The sequence below is a fragment of the Topomyia yanbarensis genome, chromosome 2 (assembly GCF_030247195.1).
Source record: "Topomyia yanbarensis strain Yona2022 chromosome 2, ASM3024719v1, whole genome shotgun sequence".
NCBI classification, from domain to species: domain Eukaryota; kingdom Metazoa; phylum Arthropoda; class Insecta; order Diptera; family Culicidae; genus Topomyia; species Topomyia yanbarensis.
In genome coordinates, this window is record NC_080671.1 from 95,029,345 (window position 1) to 95,053,513 (window position 24,169).

The 24,169-nt window shown below is 40.3% G+C and overlaps 1 protein-coding gene across 1 annotated transcript in view; it reads right to left on the reverse strand.

Moving 5' to 3' along the window:
• The window catches only part of LOC131678871 (metallo-beta-lactamase domain-containing protein 1-like), a 459,847-nt gene that overhangs the window by 159,435 nt on the left and 276,243 nt on the right, over positions 1–24,169 (reverse strand). The gene's annotated exons all lie outside the window — the stretch shown is intronic.

Here is a 24,169-nt window from a genome sequence, read left to right on the forward strand (position 1 = left end):
TTTTAGTCATAAGTAGAGTGATTCATGTTCATGAGTTCATGATCTTTGTCACGATTTTAAAATTTTTTGTCACGAATTGTCTAATTTGTGCTCATGATTTCAGGATCGTAGTCGCGATTTTTGTAACTTCTGTTCATGTTATCGTGATATTTTAGTCATGAATAGAGCAATTCATGTTCATGATTTCAGGATCTTGGTCACGATTTTAGATACTTTTGTCACTAGCTGTGTGATTTATGTTCATGATTTCGGGATCTTGGTCACTATTTTCGTAATTTCTGTTCATGTTATCTTGATATTTTATTTTAGAGTTTACTTTCAAAGAGTAATGTAACTAATGTTCATGATATCAGCGGTTTTATCATAGTATTCGTAAATTCTCTTCGCCTTGTTGTGATCTATTATTTTTTGGTTACTAATGGTTTTTTACTCGGAATAACGTGACAATATGAACTGGATCATTAAAATAAGACTCATTCGCGATATCTGGTTTTGTGAACTATATCACACACACCCTATTTGAGGTTCTTAGTGCAGTTTTCGTTTTCTGTCCAGACATCACAATAAACCTTATCAAATGAATAACAATGTTCGAGGTTCTAATATTTTTTATATCTACTGCTCGTACCTATTACTCGTCGCTAGCAACTGGGTATTTCATTAAAAAGTGTATGAAACAAAAATGATTGCACGAATAATACTCCAACTTTTGTGATAGAGTTCACGTAAAAATTTCATTACCATGTTGCATGAAATTGTAAATGATTAGGGATATCTTCTAAATATCACAAGCACGCAAATAAATACTAGATAGTTCGTAAATCATGTACTAGGAATCATGAACCGCTTTACGAATATATGAATAATATTTTATGATTTCGTGAACTTTTTCACGAAAACGAATGATAAGTTGTGACTATTAAACTACGTATCATGAACCAGTTCACGAATACATGAATAATACTTCATGATTTCGTGAACTACTTCACGAGTATGCATATTGTATCGTGACTAGTATCTTAGGAATCATGAACCAGTTCACGAATACATGAATAATATTTTATGATTTCGTGAACTATTTAACGAAAACAAATGGTAAGTTGTGACTATTACACTAGGTATCATGAACCGGTTCACGATCAGTCTACTTTCTACTTCTGCCGCAGTCAGAAGTAAAATCGAGCCAAGTGAACAACAGGTCTCTCGATCTAGTGTGCATTATCTCGAGAACAAAGGCAATATCGGATTATTCTTGCCATCATGAGTAAAGTTGACGGAAAAGCTCTACTCCGACCCAACGTTGCGGTCGTTGACTTCAAATTTTGTTTAAAACGACCGAGTTTTAGTGACGTGCAATACCTTCTGAAGGCAAAAATGAAACTTAGACTTGCGGAAGTCTTGTACCTTCAGTATCATCATCTTCGCAATGTAGTGTTAATATCATTCAACACGTTAGCACAAGCCGAGCGTTTCGTTTTGAAGAACAACTTAAAACACGTGGTTGAAACTGACAACGTTTGAATTAAGATTCCCGTATACATTGAGAATGATTATATAGATGTAAGGTTATATGACATATCACCTCGTACCCCTCCTGAGTCAATTGCAAAATGCATGTCGCAATACGGAGAAGTAGAATCCGTTACACCTGATACTTGGAGAAACTTCTTCCCGGGTACTCCTAACGGAGTTTTTATAGTGATGATGCGGGTTGAAAGGCTTATACCCTCCTACTTGACAATAAAACTCAAAACTCACGGAACTACAATTATGCAAACTACGCAGTGCACCCATGAGGGACAAACTCCTACGTGCAAGTATTGTAATCAGACAGCTCACCATGAACAACCTTGCGTGGAAGATGCAGAGGAAAATGCATCTCAACCGATTGCCAACTCATCTACGGCAAACCAACCTAAAACAGAGTTTTCAATACCAATGCCTGAACCACAAACGGTGGCCAAATTTGTGGCAGCTGTTCAGACCATAATGACAACCGCAAAAGAATCATCCAGCAACCCGAAAGCAACTGTAAGCAACATCGGCAACGAATGCAGTAACAATGACGACGGATTTACACTGATCAACAATAAGTGCAAGAAGAAAGGGAGAACATCTGATCGCGGACACCAAGCCAACTTCGACCGGGACGTGAAAAACAAGAGAGAATTAAATGACCCCCCTGACGTTGTTTGCCAACAGACATCGCGAAAAAAGGTCTCCGCTCGCAATAAAAAGTTGCGCGCACGAGATCCAATTAAGTAATTCTTGTTTGTATTTTTATTTTTACATGTATTGTAAACGTATAAAAGATCCACGGCTCCGTTAAGCTACCGCTATGAGCCGTGTCAAATAAACGAATTAAAAAAAACCGGTTCATAAGTACATGAATAATATTTCATGATGTCGTGAACTATTTTACGAGCACGGATATTGAATCGTAACTAATATATTAGGAATCATGAACCAGTTCACGAATGCATGAAAAATATTTGATGATTTTGTGAACCATTTCACGAGCACGGATATTGGATTGGGACTAATATATTAGGGATCGTGAATTAGTTCACGAGAATTGAATGGGTTCATGATTGAAATTCCGAATTTCGTGAAATAGTTCACGAAAAAATAACCAGAATATTTCGATGTTGTGAACTATTGTTCCTATAACTATGAAAAAAATCATGAGTCTACCTTTGGTTTTATGAATATTGTTCATAAAGTTGTGAACTAGTTCTTGGCGGAAATCGTGACTGAGGTTCACAAAACAAAATCAAATATTTCCACAAGTGAAAGCGTTATGCGGGCGTTACTGAGGGGAAATTGAACATAATTGTAAAAGCCATGATTTTAGGTCATGGTCCTGTTTTCGTAACGTAAAAACGTGATTGTTCCAGAATTCATGGCACTTTATTCACGATTTTGGGAACAATTTTTTTCCGTGTGTAATATGCCCGGAACTTCCGGAATCGTCGAGAGTGGACAATAACTTCAATGAATATTTTATTAGCCATCAGTGATCTAAATCTGCAAATCGAAGTAATTTTATATCCTTTTCAATAGATTTGAAACCTTTGAATTATTACGATTATGCTAGTTTATAGGAGAAATTCCTATGTGACATGTAACTGCGAAACCAAAACTCAGATCTGAGTGAAATTCAATAGCAGTCAATGGGAGTACTGTTTCTTTCATTTGAAATTAATTTCGTAAAAATCGGTCAAAAGTACGCTAAGAAATAGGTATGGCTTTAACTTAGGAACTTGACCAATTCCCCGGAGGTATCAAGCACCGTCATAAGTGGCCAAAGTGGTCATAGCTTCTTTGATGGGTTTTCAGTGATCTAAACCTTAGTAATGGGATACCCATCTAAATATGCATTGGTATCATTTGGACATCAGTTTATATGGGAATTTGCTGTGTGGTTGCGGTTCCGGAGTTACTGGAAGCTCGTTCGACAAAAAATTTTAATAGCAGCTTATGGGAGCGTTATAGTATTCATTTTTTGTGCTCATCGCTGTTTTTGATTTATGTCAAGTCACATTGAGCCTTACTGAATGATAAACGAGGTTCAAGGTCCCACTTATATTCTTATATCTGCTGCTCGCATCTATTACTAGTCGCTAGAAACTGGACATAATTATATGATATTTCATGAAAAAACCCACATTATGTGACTTTCTCCCACCGATACCAGGTGCACAGACTCCGAAGGAGTTGAGCGATAGCGCGCCTCCACTAAATCTAAAAGTGCAAACCGTGGTTAACCGTCCGCCTCCACCACGAATATTGGTTTGAATAGCTGCACATGCGCGCGCAGATCCAAACCGAAATAGTGTAATTGGCTCCATAGATGTACGCGGTAGTGCAGTTGGTGCATTTGGAAAGAGCCAGTTTCCGCCTGATGACCCATAAACATTACCACCAAATAAGGGAACCTCCCCCTCTCCCCATCCCGGGGAACAGCGATCCATCTTTCAGTCGGACTTTACCAGGGTACTTAAACTCTGGCGATATCATCGACAAGCAGACACTACTACTGCGAGCATAAGCTTTAGATGGTGAGTTCGATGCCCTACTGACGATAACCAGTTCACGATTTTGAAATCAGTACAACGTGTGCTGGGATGCGATCCGACAAAAGCTGTTTCGGCCACAAAAGAAGGTATAGGAACCAGGTACATCTTAACCACAACGGAGTAGTGAGTAATTCTCCTCTGGTGGTGATATCTTTTCGTGATTCAACCCTTCTTGAATACATTTACCTCGGACTGGTACGTACTAGCATGGGACCCTACTACCCGTCCCCCATACTGTGCTACTGCTTTTGTAATTTTGGGCACGGTACTAGGGTGTGCCCCAACCAGTAAACTTGCCTGAACAGCAGCCTAAACTACCCATCAGATCGAGATTACCCATGTACCAACATGGAAGAGGAGGCCATCATTAACCTTCCGGAAGTCGCGCTAGTGCACTGAGTGCACGCTGCTCTGAAAATCTAGCGAAATCGTTTTAGCGCACCAGCGGCTGCTCGTTTATGGGGCCATTTGCGCGACTTCCGGAGGGTTAAAGCAAAAGATTCCCAAAACCTTTCCTCCCCGAAGCAAGAGCTCTAATACCACAGAAGCGCAGACTACCAAGTTACGCCGAACAAGCTCAAAAAGGCACGAAACCGAAAGAGGACGTGAAAGATTCCCCTATCGACAGACTGCAGGCGGAGCTCATTAAGCTAAAGGGGGAAAAGGACAATTCGCCAAAAGAAAATGAGCGGGGCGACGAGATATTTCGCCTAAAAACCCATTTGGAGGAGACCATTCGCCAGCTCAGAGTTGCCAAGCAACAACTCAACGTGTTAACAAATGAAACTAGCAGAGCTAGCACTACAGCAAAAGACGAGTAGGGAAACGCAAACAAACTAAATACGTCCACCCCGATATCGACCGAATGTAACCTAGTAGCCGCGAAATTTCAGCGAGACCCCAGACTTCGTTTCGAACGAGAGCAGAAAAGAAACCGTATCAGAGCAGGCGACGGGGGTGCATCCTGAAATCCTACCTTGAAACAAAACAGAGACAGCACCACCAACACCACAAGACATCTAAGTTCTTCCTTACACGAACATTTTAACATCTCAGATACTCAAACAACCCGAAACTCCATGCCCCAAGTGTCCTACGTAGTGTCCGATTAGCTCTACAACGACTACAGCAGCTTTGGATGCTAATAAAAATCAGCTAATTCAACAGCAACATAAAACAAAGCCCGCCTGCGTCAACCCTGATCAGGGCAGTTCCGAACACGTCCGATACACCCCCGGCAGCTGTTGACACAGGACCAGACCATTGAAGCTCCAATAGGGAAATACCTCTAACATCCCGATTAGCAATTATTTTACCCATTCACCACCCACCACAGATTAACCTGACGAAGGTTACACCTCCCCGATCAACCAAGAAGTCTTTTGCGAAATCGAATGCAGAAGAGAAGGTGGTACAGTGGGCATAGACCAGCCTCCGCTCCACCGCCTCTAATATCAAATCAACGCAATTGCCATCCAGTAGATCACAAATGTACTGCGATGATGCCTTGGATGCCGACCTGCAAAAACCCATTGCTAAGGCTCAGCCCATCTGTCTGGCATTGCAGGAGACACACATACGGGATTAGACGAACCTGGCATCATGGTTTAGATACCGCTATTCATGAGCTCCCAGCAGGTATAACATCTACCGAACGGTGAGTTTGGCCATTTTGGTCGATATACCGTCCAGACCGATATCTTTGGATACCGAACAAATGTCCGCCGCCCGAAGGATCGAATATCCAGTCCAGTGCTCCGTTATGTCCCTGTATATTCCCGGCGGAACTCGGAATGTGGATTGTAAACTTCAGAGGCTCATCGACCAAGTTGAGACCCCATTCATCATCATGGGAGATGTAAATGGGCACCATATGATGTGGGGCTCAAGTCTACGCTATAGGACAGGAGTAGTTGAAAACGACGACGTCGTCGTTCTCAACGACGGCAATTCAACAGTTATCCGCGGACAGACGGAATCCACCATCGACGGCACTATCTGTTCGGAAGTGCTGGCAGGATGTTGTGGGTTGACTGTTCTTGCCGACCCATGCAACAGTGACCATTTCCTTGTCCAAGTTACGTACGCCCAGACGCCACCTGCAACAACCAGTGCACAGTGGGAAAAAAGTATCAAAAACGCGACTTTATTCAATAGTTTGATAGAAGGCTAAGTGTTGCAATCAAAGATGAAAACTTCCTATGTAAAAATGTCTGGGGAGTCGATTGCAGGTATTTAAAATGACCGTAAAGTACGCTATCATGCCCGTTTTTCCCCAATTCTCCTTTTCATTTGAGTTTATTTTCAAAACTGAATATATAACTCGGAAGAAAATTGGAAACGGCTGACAAAAATTGATATTTCTTATGTAAAAAAGTCCAGAAAATCGATTGAAGACATTTAGAATAATGTCACGAAACGTATACACCCATTTTACCCCAATTCTCCGCAAAACTAAAGTTTGAAGTTAATCCTGGTTTTATATTTTGGTAAAAGGTTATATGCGGCTGATCAAAAGTGATGATTCTTATGTATAAAAATCCAGGTTATCGTTTGAATATAGTTAGACTGGTCGCCCGAAACGTATGTACCCGTTTTACCCCAATTCTTCCCATAACTCAAGTATAAAGTCAAACCTGGCTCTGCATTTCAGAAAGAGGCTGAATGCGGTTGATCAAAAGTAGTATTTCTTATGCAAAAAATTCTGGGAAATCGATTGAAGATAGTTAGAATGGCCGCACGAAACATGTGTACCGTTTTACCCCAACTTCTTCCCATAGCTCAAGTGTGAGGTTAAACCTGGCTGTACTTCTCGGAAAGAGGCTGAATACGGCTGATGAAAAGTAATAATTCTTATGTAGAAAAATCCGCAGAATCAGCTGAAGATAGTTGGAATGACCGCACGAAACGTTTGTATCTGTTTTACCCCAATTATTCACATAATGTATGTGTGAAGTAATGTCTTACTCGATGTTTCCGAAACAGGCTGAAACCGGCTGATTAAAAGTAACTTTTTTATGTTAAATAGTCCAGGGAATTAATTAAAGATAGTTCGAATGACTGGACAAAATATGTGTACCCGTTTTACCCCAAATTTCTCCCATAGCTCACATGTGAAGTTAAACCTGGCTGTACCTCTCGGGAAGAGGCTGAATGCGGCTGATAAAAAGGCACAAAATTTCGGGGAATCGATTAGAGATAGCTAGTATGACCTCACGAAACGTGTATACCCGTTTTGCCCCAATTCTTCACGTTATGTATGTGTGAAGTTATACCTCACTCATCATTTCAAAAACAGGCTGAACGCGAATTTTTTGTGCATAAAAATTACTATTTTTCTTCAGTTGCAGTCAGTCTCTTTCGGAGAAGTACAGCCATGTTTAACTTCATATTTGCGTTATCAGAGGAACTTAGGGTAGAACGGGTACACATGTTTCGTGCGGATATTCTAGCTACCTTCAATTGATTCCCTGAAGTATTTAACATAAAAAAATTACTTTTTATCAGCCACTTTCAGCCTCTTCCTCAAATGTTGGGTAAGTATAATTTCACACAAGTATAAGGGACAGAATTGGGGTAAAACGGATCAAAACGTTTCATGCGGTTATTCCTAGTATTTCCAATCGATTCCCTGAACTGATTTACACAAGAGAAACTACTTTGGTGACCCGCTTACAGCTTTTTGCTGAAATAATGAGTAAGGTATAACTTCACTCATACATTATGTGAAGAATTGGGGTAAAACGGGTATACACAATTCGTAGGGTCATTCTAACTATCTTCATTCGATTTCACGGAAGTTTCACATAGGAATTGCTACATTTCATCAGCCGCATTCAGCTTCATTCGGAGAAGCAGAGCTAGGTTTAACCTCACACTTAAGCTATGGAAAGAATATGGGTAAAACGGATATACACGTTTCGTGCGGTTATTCTAACTATCTCGAATCGATTGCCCGGAATTTTGTACATAAGAATTACTGCTTTTCATCAACTGCATTCAGCCTCTTTCCGAGAAGTGCAGCCAGGTTTAACCTCACACTTGAGCTATGGGAAGAAGTTGAGGTAAAACGGATACACGTGTTTTGTCCGGTCATCCGAACTACCTTCAATCGATTTCCTGGATTATTTGGCATAAAAAATAGTTTTGATCAACTGCTTTCTGCTTCTTTCTGAAATATTGGGTAAGGTGTATCACCACGCTTGTATTGTGTAAATAATTGGGGTAAAACGGATACAAACGTTTCGTGCGGCCATTCCAACTATCTTCAACCGATTCCCCGGATTTTTCTTTATAAGAATTACTACTTTTCATCAGCCACCTTCAGCCTCTTTTCGAGAAGCACAGTCAGGTTTAACTTTCCACTTGAGATATGGGAAGATTTGGGGTAAAACGGGTACACATGTTTCGTGCGGCCATTCTAACTATCTGCAATCGATTTCCCAGAATTTTTTGCATAAGAAATACTACTTTAGATCAATTGCATTCAGCCTCTTTCTGAAATGTAGAGCCAGGTTTGACTTTATACTTGAGTTATGGGAAGAATTGGGGTAAAACGGGTACATACGTTTCGGGCGACCAGTCTAACTATATTCAAACGATAACCTGGATTTTTTAACATAAGAATCATCACTTTTGATCTACCGCATATAACCTTTTACCGGAATATAAAACCAGGATTAACTTCAAACTTAAGTTTTGCGGAGAATTGGGGTAAGATGGGTGTATACGTTTCGTGAGATTATTCTAAATATCTTCAATCGATTTTCTGGACTTTTTTACATAAGAAATATCAATTTTTGTCAGCCGTTTCCAACTTTCTTCCGAGTTATATATTCAGTTTTGAAAATAAACTCAAACGAAAAGGAGAATTGGGGCGAAACGGGCATGATAGCGTACCGTGCGGTCGTTGTAAATACTAGCAATCCATTTTTCAGCCCTTTTTACATAAGAAAAGCCTTACCTGGTAAACGACATCCAGCCTTTTTTGGGTCCATTTTTTCCCACTGTGCAGTGGAAATCCGTCGAAGGCGGTGGTTCTACAATCGGGCCAACTGGTCCCGCTATGAAGAGACCGTCGACGACCATATAAATCGGGACGAGTCATACACTCCGGACGAACTCACCAAAATATTCAATCGGGCTGTTGTTTCCTGCATTCCCAGGACAAGTAGTAACCTTCCCCGACAGACAGTGCACTGGTGGTACCCAGAAGTCAAGCGAGCCATCAGAGCACGCCAAACTGAGCTACGAGCACTGAAGAAGACTCTCTATAGACGACTCACATCGAAACCAGCAAGCTTATGACTTCAGAAAGCCCGGAAACGAGACCAAGAAAGCGATAGAGGAACAACAACATCAGCTGGGTCAGATTTTTGTAAGGCATTTCTCCAGACTCCTCGACTTCAGAGCTCTGACGGAGAGCTACGCCATCATCATTAACGGGTGTCGATCCCACGACCATCGGTATCGAGCTAGGTAGGTACTTTGCCTCCCTGTCCGCAGACACTGCGAGTCCCAGCTGCGTGCCTGCGATTCAAGCAAAGGGCTGAGGACAGGCCCGTTCGTTTCTAACCAGATTCAGATCACGTATACAACTAGCTTTTCATCGGAAGCGACCTATGTATGGCACTAGAATCGGTACAAGGCAAATCTGACAGATTGGATAACGTTGGATACCCTCTACCTTCACATTCCCCGCCAAGCAGGCGATTTTGGACAATATCTACCGCACTTGCAGCCCTGAACCGCAGTAATCTCCATTCCAAAGCGATTTCAGGGTAACAAAACGCCAGATGATTTCCGCCCAATCAGTTTTCACCCCTGCTTTGCCAAGAGGATGGAGCAAATGATTAACAGATGGCTGACGGACCTACTGGGGGAGCGCAAACTGCTGCATCATCGTCAGTTCGCGTTCCGACTTGGAGCAGGAACCGATGCCTACCTCGCCAAACTTCTGAGAAGTGGTACGCCAATCCGCACTCCGACATAGCGATACTTGACGCTGCGAAGTTATATGATAACGTGCGGTGCCACGGAATACTGCAAAAGCTGGCCAACTGGGGGATCACCGGACACGTGGACCGCACATTCCGCGTAGGAATTGACGATGCCCAATGCGACGCCTTTCCGGAGGACAACGGCGTCTCCCAGTGATCCGTTCTCGCTGTAACACTGTTCCTGGTGGCCAAGAACTCTGTGTTCGTCAACCTGCTGACAGGGACAACGACATTAACCCTGCGGAAGTCGCGCTTATGGCCCGCTGAACGAGCAGCCACTAGTGCCCTAATACGATTTCGCTATATTTTCAGAGGTGCGTGCACTCAGTGCACTAGCGTGACTTCTGGAAGGTTCTCAAAGACTGAAAGAGGCTAGTGTCTGTTGTGATGTAGTGTGAAACGGCAATACTGAGGGCTTAAGAAGCTAGCGCACACTGGCGTAGGCAAAGACTGTCGTTTATTTAGCTTTCCCGAAGCTAAAGGGTAAAAAGATGTTGGACGGAGTGAAGAACACGCCAGTTTCCTTGACTCCAAAGAGGACATACGCGCGAGGAAGCTCTCACTGTCGAAGGGAAGGACGCCACTCAACAGGGAGAAAGCCAGAATAGGTCGAAAGGAGAAGCAAAAGAAACAGCAACAGCGAAAAAAGGAGTGGAAAGAAGAGCAAAAGACGGAAGCAAAACCTCAGGCTCATCAGAAGGTGCCGTCCATGTCAAAGCAAACGAAGCGGCGACGTGTAGAGCGCTCTTTAAAAAGTCTAGAGAGGATCTAAGTTTGACGAATTTGAATGAAAGCAAGGTGAGAACCAGGCATACCCAAAAAGATGGCATTTTCTTCGAATTGAAGGAGAATCCCACGATTAACAGCTCGACTATGCAAGTGATTATGGTCAAATCAGTGGGCGAAGAGGCAAAAGTTAAAGTCTTAAGATCGGAGAATCCCTGTCCACCAGGTTCAAGAACCTTGAGGAGATCACAACTGAAGGCATAGTGCAATTTGGGAGAAGTGCACACGAAGATCCGGTTAAAGAAGGGGTATGGAGAAACATAGACTACGATGATCCGTCTCCGGTAGGCGCTGCTGACAAGGCGCTGGAGGTAGCAAAGTTATCTTCGAGATGACCACTGAGAACCACCCCACGAGTGAATAAACGAACGAAGAAATTCTTCCAGTGTTTGGGCTTTGAACATATGGAAGGGGCTTGCAAAAGCCCAGATAGATCCACACTGTTCTGGAAATGCGAAGAGACGGATTATTTTGAGAGAGACTGCACGCAGAGACCGAAGTGCGTGCTTTGCACTCCAGAGGACGGTGCAGTCTACGACAGAAACTATGTGTGACGTCGCTTTGATTACAGAGTCGTATCAAGTTTCACAAGACAACGGTAACTATGTGGCGGATAGAACGGGGATGGTCGCGATACAAGTTATGGCTAGATTCCCCATTTAAAAAGGGGTAGAACGTTCATTTGAAGGCTTCGTGATCGTCGAAACCAGCGACGTCTTCGTGTTATGCAGGCAGTTTGTTTAACCGCCATGAACAACTTTATAGAAGACCCTTTTAATATGAAAAATAATCGTTTGAAGTTATATTAGAAAAACGGTTTTTAAGAGTTCTATCGCAAGTAACCCTCCATATATCGCTACCCTTGCTATATAGAGCTTTAGTATCTTCAGCAAAGTTCTTCACAACAACATTTTCTAGAACTTTGCCGAAGACCACAAGCTTCTAGCTAAATTATTTGGGGAAAGAAATTTTCTATCTCATTTTTAGGCGCATTAATCACGTTACTCATTACATCAAATGATGCGACTATTTATATTCAGAAACTTCTTCGAAGAGGTCTAATCTCCAAATCCAATATTCAGGAGTTATTGAATTTTGATCGTGGAAACGGCACTGAAACACTGTACAGTGGAGCAGTTCAGTCTAATGCTGGAGTAGTTAACCGAGCAGTTGATCGGTCGAAAGCTGTGAGTTATTGGTGGTGACCTCAATGCCAAAGCTGTGGAATGCAGTAGATCAGTAGAATAACCAACACAAAAGATACGTACGATTGTAAAATGAAAGTCCCTTTAGCACATTTCGGAGAGACGGGAAGAAGTCTATCATCGACGTCACGTTCAGCAGTCCTTCACTGACGACGACCATGGATTGGAGAGTATGAGAGATGTACACCCATAGCTACCACCAGGTTATTTGCTACCGTATCGTCCAACGGAACTCTGCGGCAACAGAAGCAAGGATGAGCGGAGAGCAAAAGTCGGACACGAAAACCTTGAACAAAGGCCTCTTTGTGGAGGCACATCGGCCAGACAACAGGACTGAGAACGTCGACGTGATCGATCTAACAAGAAGGATTGTGCCGGCTTGTAATGCCACAATGCCGCGAAAACTGGAGCCATGCAATAAACGGCCTCTGGTGGAACGAGACGCTCAGTCTTAGAGCCAAGATCTGGACTCAGAGAGCAATATCGGAGCCAGATAGAGAAGAGCGGGGAGAAGCAGCGTTTCGGGAATCTGGAGCAGCTTTAAAACGGTAGATCAAGCATAGCAAGTCAGATTGTCACAAGGAACTGTGCCGAGAAGTAGACGCCAATCCGTGGGGTGATGCGTACCGAGTCGTAATGGCGAAAATGAAGGGCTCGACGACGCCAGCCGAAATGGGCCCGGGTAAACTGAAGATAATCGTTGAGAGTCTCTTTCCGAAGCACGATCCAACTACCTGGCCACCGACACCGTACGGCAAAGAAGAAGAAGCAAACACGGACGATCGGTAGGTGACTAACGATGAGCTCGCAGAAGCATCTAAGCACCTGAATTCAAAGAAAGCCTCCGGTCAAGATGGAATACCGAACGCTGCGCTGAAAGCAGCGATCCTGGCATATCCGGACATGTTCAGGATGGTGATGCAAAAGTGTCTAGATGAAGGCAACTTCCCCGAAATATGGAAGGTGCAGAAGCTGGTGTTGCTACCAAAGCCAAGGAAGCCACCGAGTGATCCGGCTTCATGTTTGCAGGATACACTCGGAAAACTCCTGGAAAGAATCATTCTTAACAGGCTGACGAAATGCATGGAGGGATTCCGCAAAGGAGTATCGACAGCGGAGGCAATTCGGACAATGCTCGAAAGCACAGAGAAGGCATCTAAAGAGAAGCTAGGAGGAGATCGATAGTGAGCTGTGAGTCACTAACGGTGATGGGTGGGACACTGGAAGAAGTGGAGGTGTCTGTGACGCAGACAATAGACGCGATCGAGAGCTGGATAAATGGGGTCAAGTTGCAAACAGCTCACCACAAGATAGGATTGTTGTTGGTCAGCGATTGCAAAGCGGTTCCACGGATGCATATCGACGACGGAGGGCACGTTATTGTATCAAAGAGTGCACTTAAGCAATTGTGAGTAATAATCGACGACCGGTTGAGCTTTAACAACTACGTTGACTACGCCTGCGAAAAGTCGGCGAAGAAGAGTCGACTACGCCTACGAAAAGTCGGTCTGATAAGCAGTACGAGACGCCTGCTATCTAGTGTTTCGTCAACGATACTGCGATATGGAGTTCCTACCTGGAGTGTGGCGCTGATAACCACACTGAACCGCGGAAAGCTTAACAGGACGTTTCAGATAATAGGCGCACGAGTCGCGAGTGCGTACAAAATAATATTGTTGGAAGCAGTATGCGTTAACGCTGGGATGGTCCCCATCTGAATCACCCTGGCGGTGGATATCGATTGCTACAATTGGTAAAACACCAGAAACGTGAGGAAGATTATGACAATCGATTCTATGGCGAGGTGGCAGCAAGAATGGAACAAAACAGAAAAAAGAAGGACCTATCGACTTATCCAAAACCTGCCGACGTGGGCAAATAGAAAGCACGGAGAGGTGAACTCCCACCTGACACAAATCCAGTCTGGCCATGGTTGCTTCAGGAAGTATCTTCGTCGTTCCGGGCACGCAACGTCACTGTTGTGCCCTGAGTACGAGAACGTCGAGGAGACATCGGAGCATGTGGTTTTCGCATGCCCGAGGTTCGAAGCGACACGCAGAGAGATGCTTGAAACGGGAGGGCCGGACATCAACCCGAATAATGCCGTCTATAGAATGAAAAGTGGCGTAAACACGTGGAACGAGGTCAGCAGAGTGATAACGCAGATCATGGCCGCCTTACAGCGGGAATAGAGTGATGAACAGCGAGAAACGGGTTTGGGAGAGCAACCACTGCCGGGAAACTCTCCACCAGAGTAGGCTGGATCAACCACCGGGGACTTGTCGAGAAGACTGTGACTGAGCGCCGGGTATGCGTCGTCGAGACGCCAGCGAGCCGGACGCCACGCTTCACCCGGAATCACCGGACCGACCACGGCACCCTACCGGTTGGCCCGATAGAAATGTAGCGAACACTAAAGAAGAATCGGTATCGGGATGGATTCTTTAGCCGGGGAACTCTCAGTCAGCGTAAGAGAGATCCACCACCAGTAACTAGACTGAGTAGACCACGACGAGACACGTGGTGCCAGACGCGGGTCGTCGGGGCACCAGCGAACCGAACCTTGCTTTACCGGAACCGCCAGACCGACCTCGGCACCTGACTAGTAGGCTCGTTTAGGAAGAACTTCTCAGGCCCAGGAATTCTCCGTCGGAGTCCATCGTCGCGGACTAGACCGAGTAGTTCGCTAACAGGTCGGGATCTGAATGGTTCAACGGGAAAGTGGTGCTGAATGGCACTGTGCAGGAGGCTTTAAGGAGTTACGGTGCTGAATGGCACTGGGCAGGGAGCCGAAGGGCTCGGTAAATTAGACAATATGGAGTTTGCCGCTCAGATTGTCCTCGTAGGGGAAGAGCACTATATCTGAAATCACCGCTAGCTATCGTACTGCCATACAGAAAGAGCCACTTTGTGTGGATGGTCGAAAACAGGTGGTGTGTCGAAGAGTGGTGCTTTAACCCTAATGAAGGAACTAACTAAGATATAATTAGACAAGAGAGCGTGAAATGCACGTGAAAAAATCTTTCCCCGAATAATGCCGTAAGGTAGAGCCGGAGAGGAATCAGCTTCGACGGCAATAGGTGTTATCTTAGCGGATCGGGTGGCTGCCCAAACCCGTTCGAAAAGTGGGGTTCTGAACATGTTTTCTGTTCTTAAAAATGCATATTCCGACCTCGATGAACTGAGTCGAATGGTATAAGCTACTCGATCTTGCTGACCTCGGTTGAAAAGGCGCCTTTGGAGTGATTGCATAGCCTTTCTTTAAATGAGAAAGGCGAAAAGGTTCTAGGAATTCGATGTGTGATCGCACTCTTCAACTCCGGAACCAGAATTCCGATTTAAATGAAAGTCAAGAGAATTTAGTGAGGATACTACCTACCTTTCATTTGAGACCAAGTTTGAGAGTCAAGTCAGTCATTCCAGAGAAAGAGATGTGTATTCAATTCGGGGCTTTTGTCATTTCTTTGAAGCTTCCGGTTCAACCGTTCGATCCAACTGGTTGAGAAGGTTTAATTCGGCTATATTGAGTCATAATCACAAATCTCAACAATTGATGAAATATTTCAATAATTTTTGCGTCATTTGCATAGCAAGGTAATTCCGTTTTATACGGAAATTTGATGCGTAACAGCACTCCTCAACCCGTAACTCCGGAACCAGTACTCCGATTTGAATAAATAGCAGTCCATGACGATATTACCTTTCGTTTGAGTTTAGCTTTGTTCAAAACGGTACAGCCATCTCTGAGAAAAGTGAGTGACATTGTTTGACACAAACATACTCACACGCACATACACACATGCACACACAGACATTTTCCGAGTTCGAGGAACTAAGTCGAATGTTATATGAGACTCGGACCCGTGGGCTTCGGTTAAGAAGTTTGTCTTTAAAGTGATTCCATGACCTTTCTTTATGTGTGAAAGTCAAACCCGTCAGTTGAATTTACAATTTTTTCGACGTTTGTTTTATAACATAGCCTCGATAATTGATAGGTCGTAGTTTCCGGATTTTTAAGGTTACCAGAACTCGTGCCTTGACACTAACCATATTCCGCCCGTATACATAATTTGTACGATAATGTTTTGACATAGTATGTATACCAATGCATACACTGGTATACACTGGTCATAAGAACGTGGCCATAGGACTGAGTAAACAGAATACAAGAACAAATAATCATCAACACGAAGCCGACATCCACACTCGTTCTGTCGAGTTACACGCAACTAAACACAGTCGACACGTTATGTCTCAAAGTGATTGATGAAAAACCGTTACTATAAAACAGTTTCCTAGCAGCGCTTGTGTACTCTAAGTCGCCGATCCACCTGACAAAAAGTAATCCTACGTATGTCAGCCATCGCACGAGGCAAGGCAAAAACAATTTTTTTCTAGTTGAAGATGAGCAAAAAAAAAGATGAATCAAAGAATGTGTCACGAAAACCGAAAGGCAGGAGAAGATACACAATTCATCACCCCGATGGACAAAGAACCTGACGGCACGGTATGTAAGGAATTTCCCATCCTCACTACCCTCGCTGTTCCTGCTACAATCGCCAATGGACGGATCGCCGTCGGAATCGCGCGGAAACAAAAACATTCACCTATTATTCTATTAACCTTCGAATATCCTATATCTAGGATATGCACAGAGTAGATAAACGTAGAACTTGGCGAAGCTTTTCCTTTCTCTGTCTACAGTCTTCCAGCCGACTTGTCATCCGTGGAAAGGAAACCGGCGTCATTCCGGAGGACAAGTGGTCTGGGGGTGCGGACCCACTTTCGCTGTACCGCGGTCGGTACAGCTAATGGATGGGGAAAAGGAGCAACAGAAACCACCGGTTTTTCTCGCCATGGATTGTTCGCGTCAAAAATATGAGCCTGGTGCTGCCGCGACGACAGCGAAAAAATTCCCACGTGGATTTATTGGATATTATCTTATCGAGGCCAGCTTCATGGCGACACAACGCGACGGTTGCTGGCTGGTCTCGACACGGAACTTTTATTGGCGTTAGGGAGGTGCGGATTGTTTGAGTGACAATTCGCTTTGTTCGAGTGGTTTTTGAGGTATGGTTTTGTTGGAATAGGAACGAATTAAAGAACGGCATTCAACAGAAAATTCTGTTAAAGAGTATTTACTTTCTTTTTAACAGCTGTCCGAGTTGTATAATTAAATTTGTTCTCTGAGCTAATGGAAACAGGAGTTAAACTGAAATATTTTCGTTTTGAGAAAATGATGTGCAACCCTACGGTAATTTCAGCAGCTTTGTCGTAATCCATTCATAAGCAAATGACCACATAGTTGGGATCGAGCTGAATCAATTAGTAACGTTCTGCAAGAGAGCATTTAATTGAATCAAATTAATAGAAAAAAACAATTAGCCGGTCTTATTATGCTTTGGTTAATCCCAATCTATATTTTTTTTTTTGAATTTTTATGATTGATTGAATTATTCACTCATATATTCCGGCAACTTTCACATCTAGACGAATCAAGGAAACAAGAAGACCCCTAGTCCCTAGAAAGATAACAGTCCCCCCAAGAGCGCACATTAAAAGCGCTTACGCGAAATCTGATCGTTCCATTTCAATCCATAAATAATCCAATTTCGTATATAAATATGATAAACGAATGGAAAAATATACATGTATTTTCAATTAATCATGGGATTCGCGGGCCCGGGCTGTGCTAGGCTACTGCATGCACTCGGGCCAGAAATACACAAAATGACAACAACAAAAAATCTCAACTTGAGCATACTGAGACCGCACTTAGTTTATCGTGAAGTATGTAGAAGGGAAATGATGAAAAATGGCATTTTCAGTTTGTCTCCAGCGGATAAGGATTAGTTTTAATGAGTTTTTAAAGTGGCTATTTATGGAGGCTAGTTGAGAGCTGAATCGGATGGTGTAGAGCTAGATTGTTTATACAAGGTCACGTTTGGATGTTATGCACTTAGTAGGATTGTTTAAGGGGGTGTCCTCATCAGTGGCTCATAAAAAAGGAAATTGTACATCAACTAGTAGAAAATCATTCAATATCGGTGTTAACCTTTTGGTAGACGCGCTAGTACACAAAGTGCTCAGAAAAGCAAAAGCGTCTTTGACAAACTGTTTTAAGGAGTTATATACAAAGTTGTGGCGAAAAAGTGAGCTAAGTTCGTGATTTTTTTTAAAAGTGTTTTATGCAAATTTTATTTGAAAAAGCGAAAGACAATTCGTTAGTAGTACTACCGAAGTTTGAAAAAAAAATAGATTAAATTAAAAAAATATTCAAGGTTGATGAAGTTATGGTCTATCCCCCGAAACGTGTTTTTTTTTGGCAGAGGTTTGCGGTGAACGCTCTTCAAGCCGAACCACTCAACATAAATGAAAAAAGTAAAAAGATTATAGGAGAAAAATGGATTGTGGTGTACTTGAACGGATTGGTTTCCCAATGAAAAAAATCCGATAAAAAAACATGTTGACCAAAAAATTGAGTTTTTTGGTGCTTAAAATTTTAAACAAACATTCATTGCGAACAATCGAAAATTATTGAATTCAAAAGGAACCGTTCAAGTACACGAGAATATTAATACAAAAAATTGAAAAAAAATTATGAAGATTGAATGAATAGTTTTCGAGATATCACGTTCACCGCAACGGTACTTTTCAAAAAACATAGTTCCGAGATAATTGGGTTTACTTCTCTTAACTTCACTCGTGGAAGAACCTGCGCGCTGCGAACGACTGTAGTTTGAATTCTAGTGCTCCGATTTGGATGAAATTTCGCACAGATGTTTTTAAAAGTATGTACCGTAAACCGGGGTGACATTGATCACTTTTCGAAGTAATCATTCCGTATTTTTAGACGCAACACATTTTTTTAAGTTCAATATTTTTAAACCATGTACTGATGTATGGAGAACAAGATTGGACGGTTTTACCTAAAATTGTCCGCTTACAACTATTTTTCCAAAAATGATATCAAGTCGAAGTCCATTTTGTTTTCCCGGGGTGACTTTGATAACCTGCATGTTCACCCACATTAAGTAATTGATATCACCGTTTTTCATTCAAATGTTTGTTTAAACTAATTCTGGAAAGATACTCATTGTTAAATAGATGTTAATTAGTATTATACAAAGTATTTCAATGTACTGTAAAATTCGAGTAACCAAAATTCATATAATTTTGGTCTAACTAGAATAAAAGATTCTGCAAACTATTAAAACTGCTAAAATTGTTTTATTTCAGTGCTTTATTGATTGATTGAAGTTTCATCCATTTTAACACGTTGGAATATTGAACAATAAAAGAAATGTAGCGAATTTTAGCTTAAAATGATTTGAAATAATTGCCAACTAGTTTCACAAAAAAAGTATTTAAAATAAACACACTCTTAAAACTAATGGCATATTCGTTTTTGACAGTGCACTACACCGGTGTAGTCGGTGCTACACTCATTCAAACTTGGGTGTAATCAGTCTATCTCTTTCTTTGCACTACACCGGTGTAGCACCAAGAAAAAACGAAAACGCCATAAATTTGGCACATCCCAATTTAAATGAAAATAAAAACTCGCTAGTAATTTATTACTCTTGCTCAAATCTGATAGTTAGTTGTTTTATAAAAAATAGACACTTTACGAAGCTTCGTAAAAATCAGGTAAAGTCAAATTTCGGTTTTTTTGTAGTTTTTGTACCCAAAAACCGAACAATATGCTCAAAAAGTATAACAAATCAGTATTTTATAAGTTTAGAGTAAAAATCATTTCAAATTAAAATGATTCGGTAGACTATTCTGGTTTAATAAGCGATCTACGAAAAAAGTCACCCCGGTTTACGGTACTTTCAGAATTGTCAATAATTTTTTTTCGGTTTTTTGAGTTCCAACTTTGTATATAACCCCTTAAATTCGCTTTGTAGACGAAACACAGTCCTGTGGGATTCCACGAAAAACCAGCCGATTGCAAAACATGACCATATCGTCGATTTAAACGAAGCTTTGCAGTTTTGTTCGGTTTATGAATCTGCTTGATTTTCGCTGCCAATTACAATATTTTGAAATAAGAGCAATTTTTCAAAGGGGCGTAGACGTTTCTACGTGCATTATTTCATATTTTTTCTTCTATTACAGTATTTTATACAACAAAACTATCTGAGAACGAATTACAGGGAATGAATACTTCTGTACGAAAAAAAATGTACACTGAAAAAAATGTTGAGTCATTTTTCACAAAAACGAAAATTTTTTGATAAAAATATTAAATTGCAAAAAACCTATTTCCTAATTTATTTATTTTGCGTCAATTAAAACCTTAAGAGAAAAGAAAAATTTCGAATTTAATTCGAGGATGGAGAACTTATCGGTAAAAAAGTTTTTCTAACAATAACTTTATACATCTTTTTAAATGTCAAACTAATTGACACACAAAACTGTAATTTTATTACAGAATATAATTTTAAGTAGAATTTGAATCAAAATGCAAAAATTTTCAAAAATGCGATAGTTGTCGAGATTTTTGGGATTTTTCTCCAACAAAAACTATTAATTCGTGTAATTATGCCCTTTTTAAAAGTTATTTGCATTGCCCCATCATAAAATGTCAACATTCTAATGTTTATCGTTTTAAAGACGTAAAAGAAACGTTTTCAGTGTACTTGTCTCATGGTGAAGCTTTCAATAAAAAAGTTTTCCTAAGAACTATTTTTGACCTTTTTTATAATTCATACTATTTGCAAAAATACAATTTTCTTTATGATTATGATTCTCTACGCTATTTTAAATCAAAATTCTCGTAAGAAAAAAATTCTGAAATGTGGTAGCTCTCGAGATACTTTAAATTGTGTTCTAACAACACAATTATTTTATTTGATTACGATCTTTTCATAAGATAGTCGCATTTCTCCTTCAACAACAATAAGTTTTTCAAACGGCTCAAAAATTTCCAGAAACCAGTGGCGGATCCATAGGGAGGGTCCTGGGGGGTCCGGACCCCCTCCGAAAATTTTCAACTTGTTGAGAAATTTTGAATTAGTTTCAATTTTATATTAGTTTCAAACTTGAAATCATTTCAAACCAAATTTCACCAAAACTGATTTTTATTTAATGAGGTTTTGACGCATAACGTATTGTACAATGTTCATTCCAAAATCAACACTTCGGACCCCTCCCGAAATGTTTTTCTGTATCCGCTCCTGCCAATAACTTTGACATAAAGGCGATATTGTAAACCTTTTTAAAGCTACATGAAAACAACCAAAATATGACTATATAGTTTAATCATCAGACCCTAGTGTTGAATAATATTTTGATTGTTTTCGGATAGCTTTCAAACGGTTTACAATCTCGCCTCTATGTCAGAGGAAAAGTTGCAATAAATTTTAGGGGCCCTTTGGAAAATCTATTTTTGTTGATGGAGAAGCGCGAATGACTTATTAAAAGGTCGTAATAAAACAAAATAATTGTGTAAAACAAAATGTAAAATATCTCGAGAACTACTACATTTCAGAAAATCATCGTTAGGAGCATTTTGATTTAAAATTCGTTTAGAATCATATTTAAACAGAAAATTGTATTTTTGACTGTAAATCATGTGAATTCTAAAAAAAAGTTTTTAAAGTTTGAGCGAATCCTATACATTTTATTTGTAAGATATGTAATATGTCAAAAGTTGTTGTTAGGCAAAATACACTGAAACAGTTTCTTTTACGTCTTTAAAGCGATAAATATTAGATTAGATATTTTATGATGAGGTAACGCGAATAACTTTTAAATAGGGCATATTGACACGAATTAATTGGTTTTGTCGGTGAAAAATTCGAAGTTTTTTGTTAAATGTATTTTGATTTAAAATGGTACTTAGAATTCTATTCTGTAATAAAATTACAGTTTTGTGTGACATTTAAAAACATGTTTAAAGTTATCATTAGAAAAAAACTTCTTTACCGATAAGTTCTCCATCATGCAATCTCATCCAAAATTTTTCTTATCTCTTTAAGTACTTATTGACAAACTATTGAAATTTCTAACAGATGGGTTTAGTAATTTTATGTTTTTGTGGAAAATGACACAACATTTTTTTCAGTGCATATTTTTTCGTACAGAAGTATTTGTTCCCTATAACTCGTTCTTAGATAGTTTTGTTGTATAAAATACGGTAATCGACTATTTTTTTCGAAAATGCTACATGTAGAAACTGTTACGCCTCTTAAGTCAAAATAATTTTACCGACTGTGAAAAATGTGTAGTCTTCCATCCCGATCAGAAGAGCATAACAAAACAATAACACTATTATAACTATGGTTGATATTTATAACAACTGAAGTTATATTCAGATAATGGAATTGAAAGCGGATTGCGGACAGTTTGTTACTAGGTCGCTGTCATTAGATGATTATATATAATACAGTTCTCTCACAGAGGACGTATACACTTTTGGAAAAAAAAAATATATCTCATTTAGTTTTAACTTTGATGAAATCATATCAAATTTTGTTACAAATTTGTTACCATTAGCCAGGTTTTTGTTTTATTTTTTGTTATTTTAACAACTAACCAGCCGGATCTATAACATGTTCTGTTTCAAAATATTTTTGAAATAAATAACTCCAGGTGTTATAAATCAGTTATGCTCTTCTGATCGGGATGCCGGTGCACAGTGGGGTGAAACTGAAAAAAGACGGTCAAAAGTCATTCCTGAGTTTCACAGATGTTTTCATGCTTTTATGTCTTCAAGTTCCTAGAACTACATCCTACATCTTTTAGGATAAACACCTTATTTTTTCTTAAGGTGCAACTGCCATTGAAAAAAATTTTTTAGCTCGTCAACCACGGAATCTTGTAGAGCAATTTATTTTGAACAACTTTGATGAACATATCTGCCATCTATATATTTTTTCTTAAGAGATATGTAATCAGTTTTTTAACTTTCTCTGCTACAACTTAATTTTTTCTGCATTCGCATATTCTAAAAAGTTTTAGATATCGTCAAAACACATAACTTTTCTAAATACTCCAAAGATGAAAAAAATGCTCTTTTTCATTACAAAATTTCTCAAAATTGTGAAACTTTGTGAACCAAAACTCAGCGTGATTAGATTTGCCATGTTATGTAGTAAACGAAGTACATCAATCCGGATTTTTCGGGTTTCTTAGTTTTCCTGCATTTTTATACTGTATAATGTATGAATATTTTGCAGTATCTATAGAACGGGCGCTTTTAGCTGTAGAGCCTTGGTTTCCACTGCTCTACAGCTAAAAAAACGTCCGTTCTATAGATACTGCGAAATATCCATACATTATAGAATATAGAACGGGCGTTAGTAAATCAACACGTCATATGACAGAATACTAAACTCAATGCAAATTATATCTTCTACTATCAACAATCAACATGTAAAACAATGAAAGTGTATGAAGCACTAATTATACATTCTAAGTATTTTATATTGAACAAGCTAAGACCCTCCGCGCGTTTCTGCGACTTTCAACGAAGTAGGTTTGGTCCGAAGCGCCATCTAGCAGACAGATAATCCCCAACCAATAGCACACAAACACGCTCCATAACAAATGTCTACTACGTATAAATTTTTAAGGCAATCGGTTAAGCCGTTTTGGGAGTCCGTAAATCACATACATACAAACATTGACTTTTATTTATATAGAAGAAGATGACTTAACTATTAATCTTGGAACGATTTTATAATTTTAGTAGTATCCCTCTCATTCTTATCAATCAGCAATCCAGTTACTCAAAAATCCACAAAACGGAAGCTCTGAGAGTGATTCAGAATGATATCAATATCAATTCTTCAAAAGGGATAATGAGATTTTTGTAAACAAGCTTATTTCGCTCATTATTCCGCTGTCGAGTTGAATTTCATGAAAGATACACATGAATCAACATCTTTACCCTTTGTAGAATCGATTTCAAATGTCTTTTGTGTTGAAATTATAACAAATTAAGAGAAATCAGCAAAACAAATATTTGTTTACAAATCTTATTAGCCCTATTCAAATGTTGATACGGATATTTGCTTTGAGCGTCCTTTTAATGTATAATTAGTGCTTCATACATTTTCATTATTTTTACATGTTGATTGTTGATAGTAGA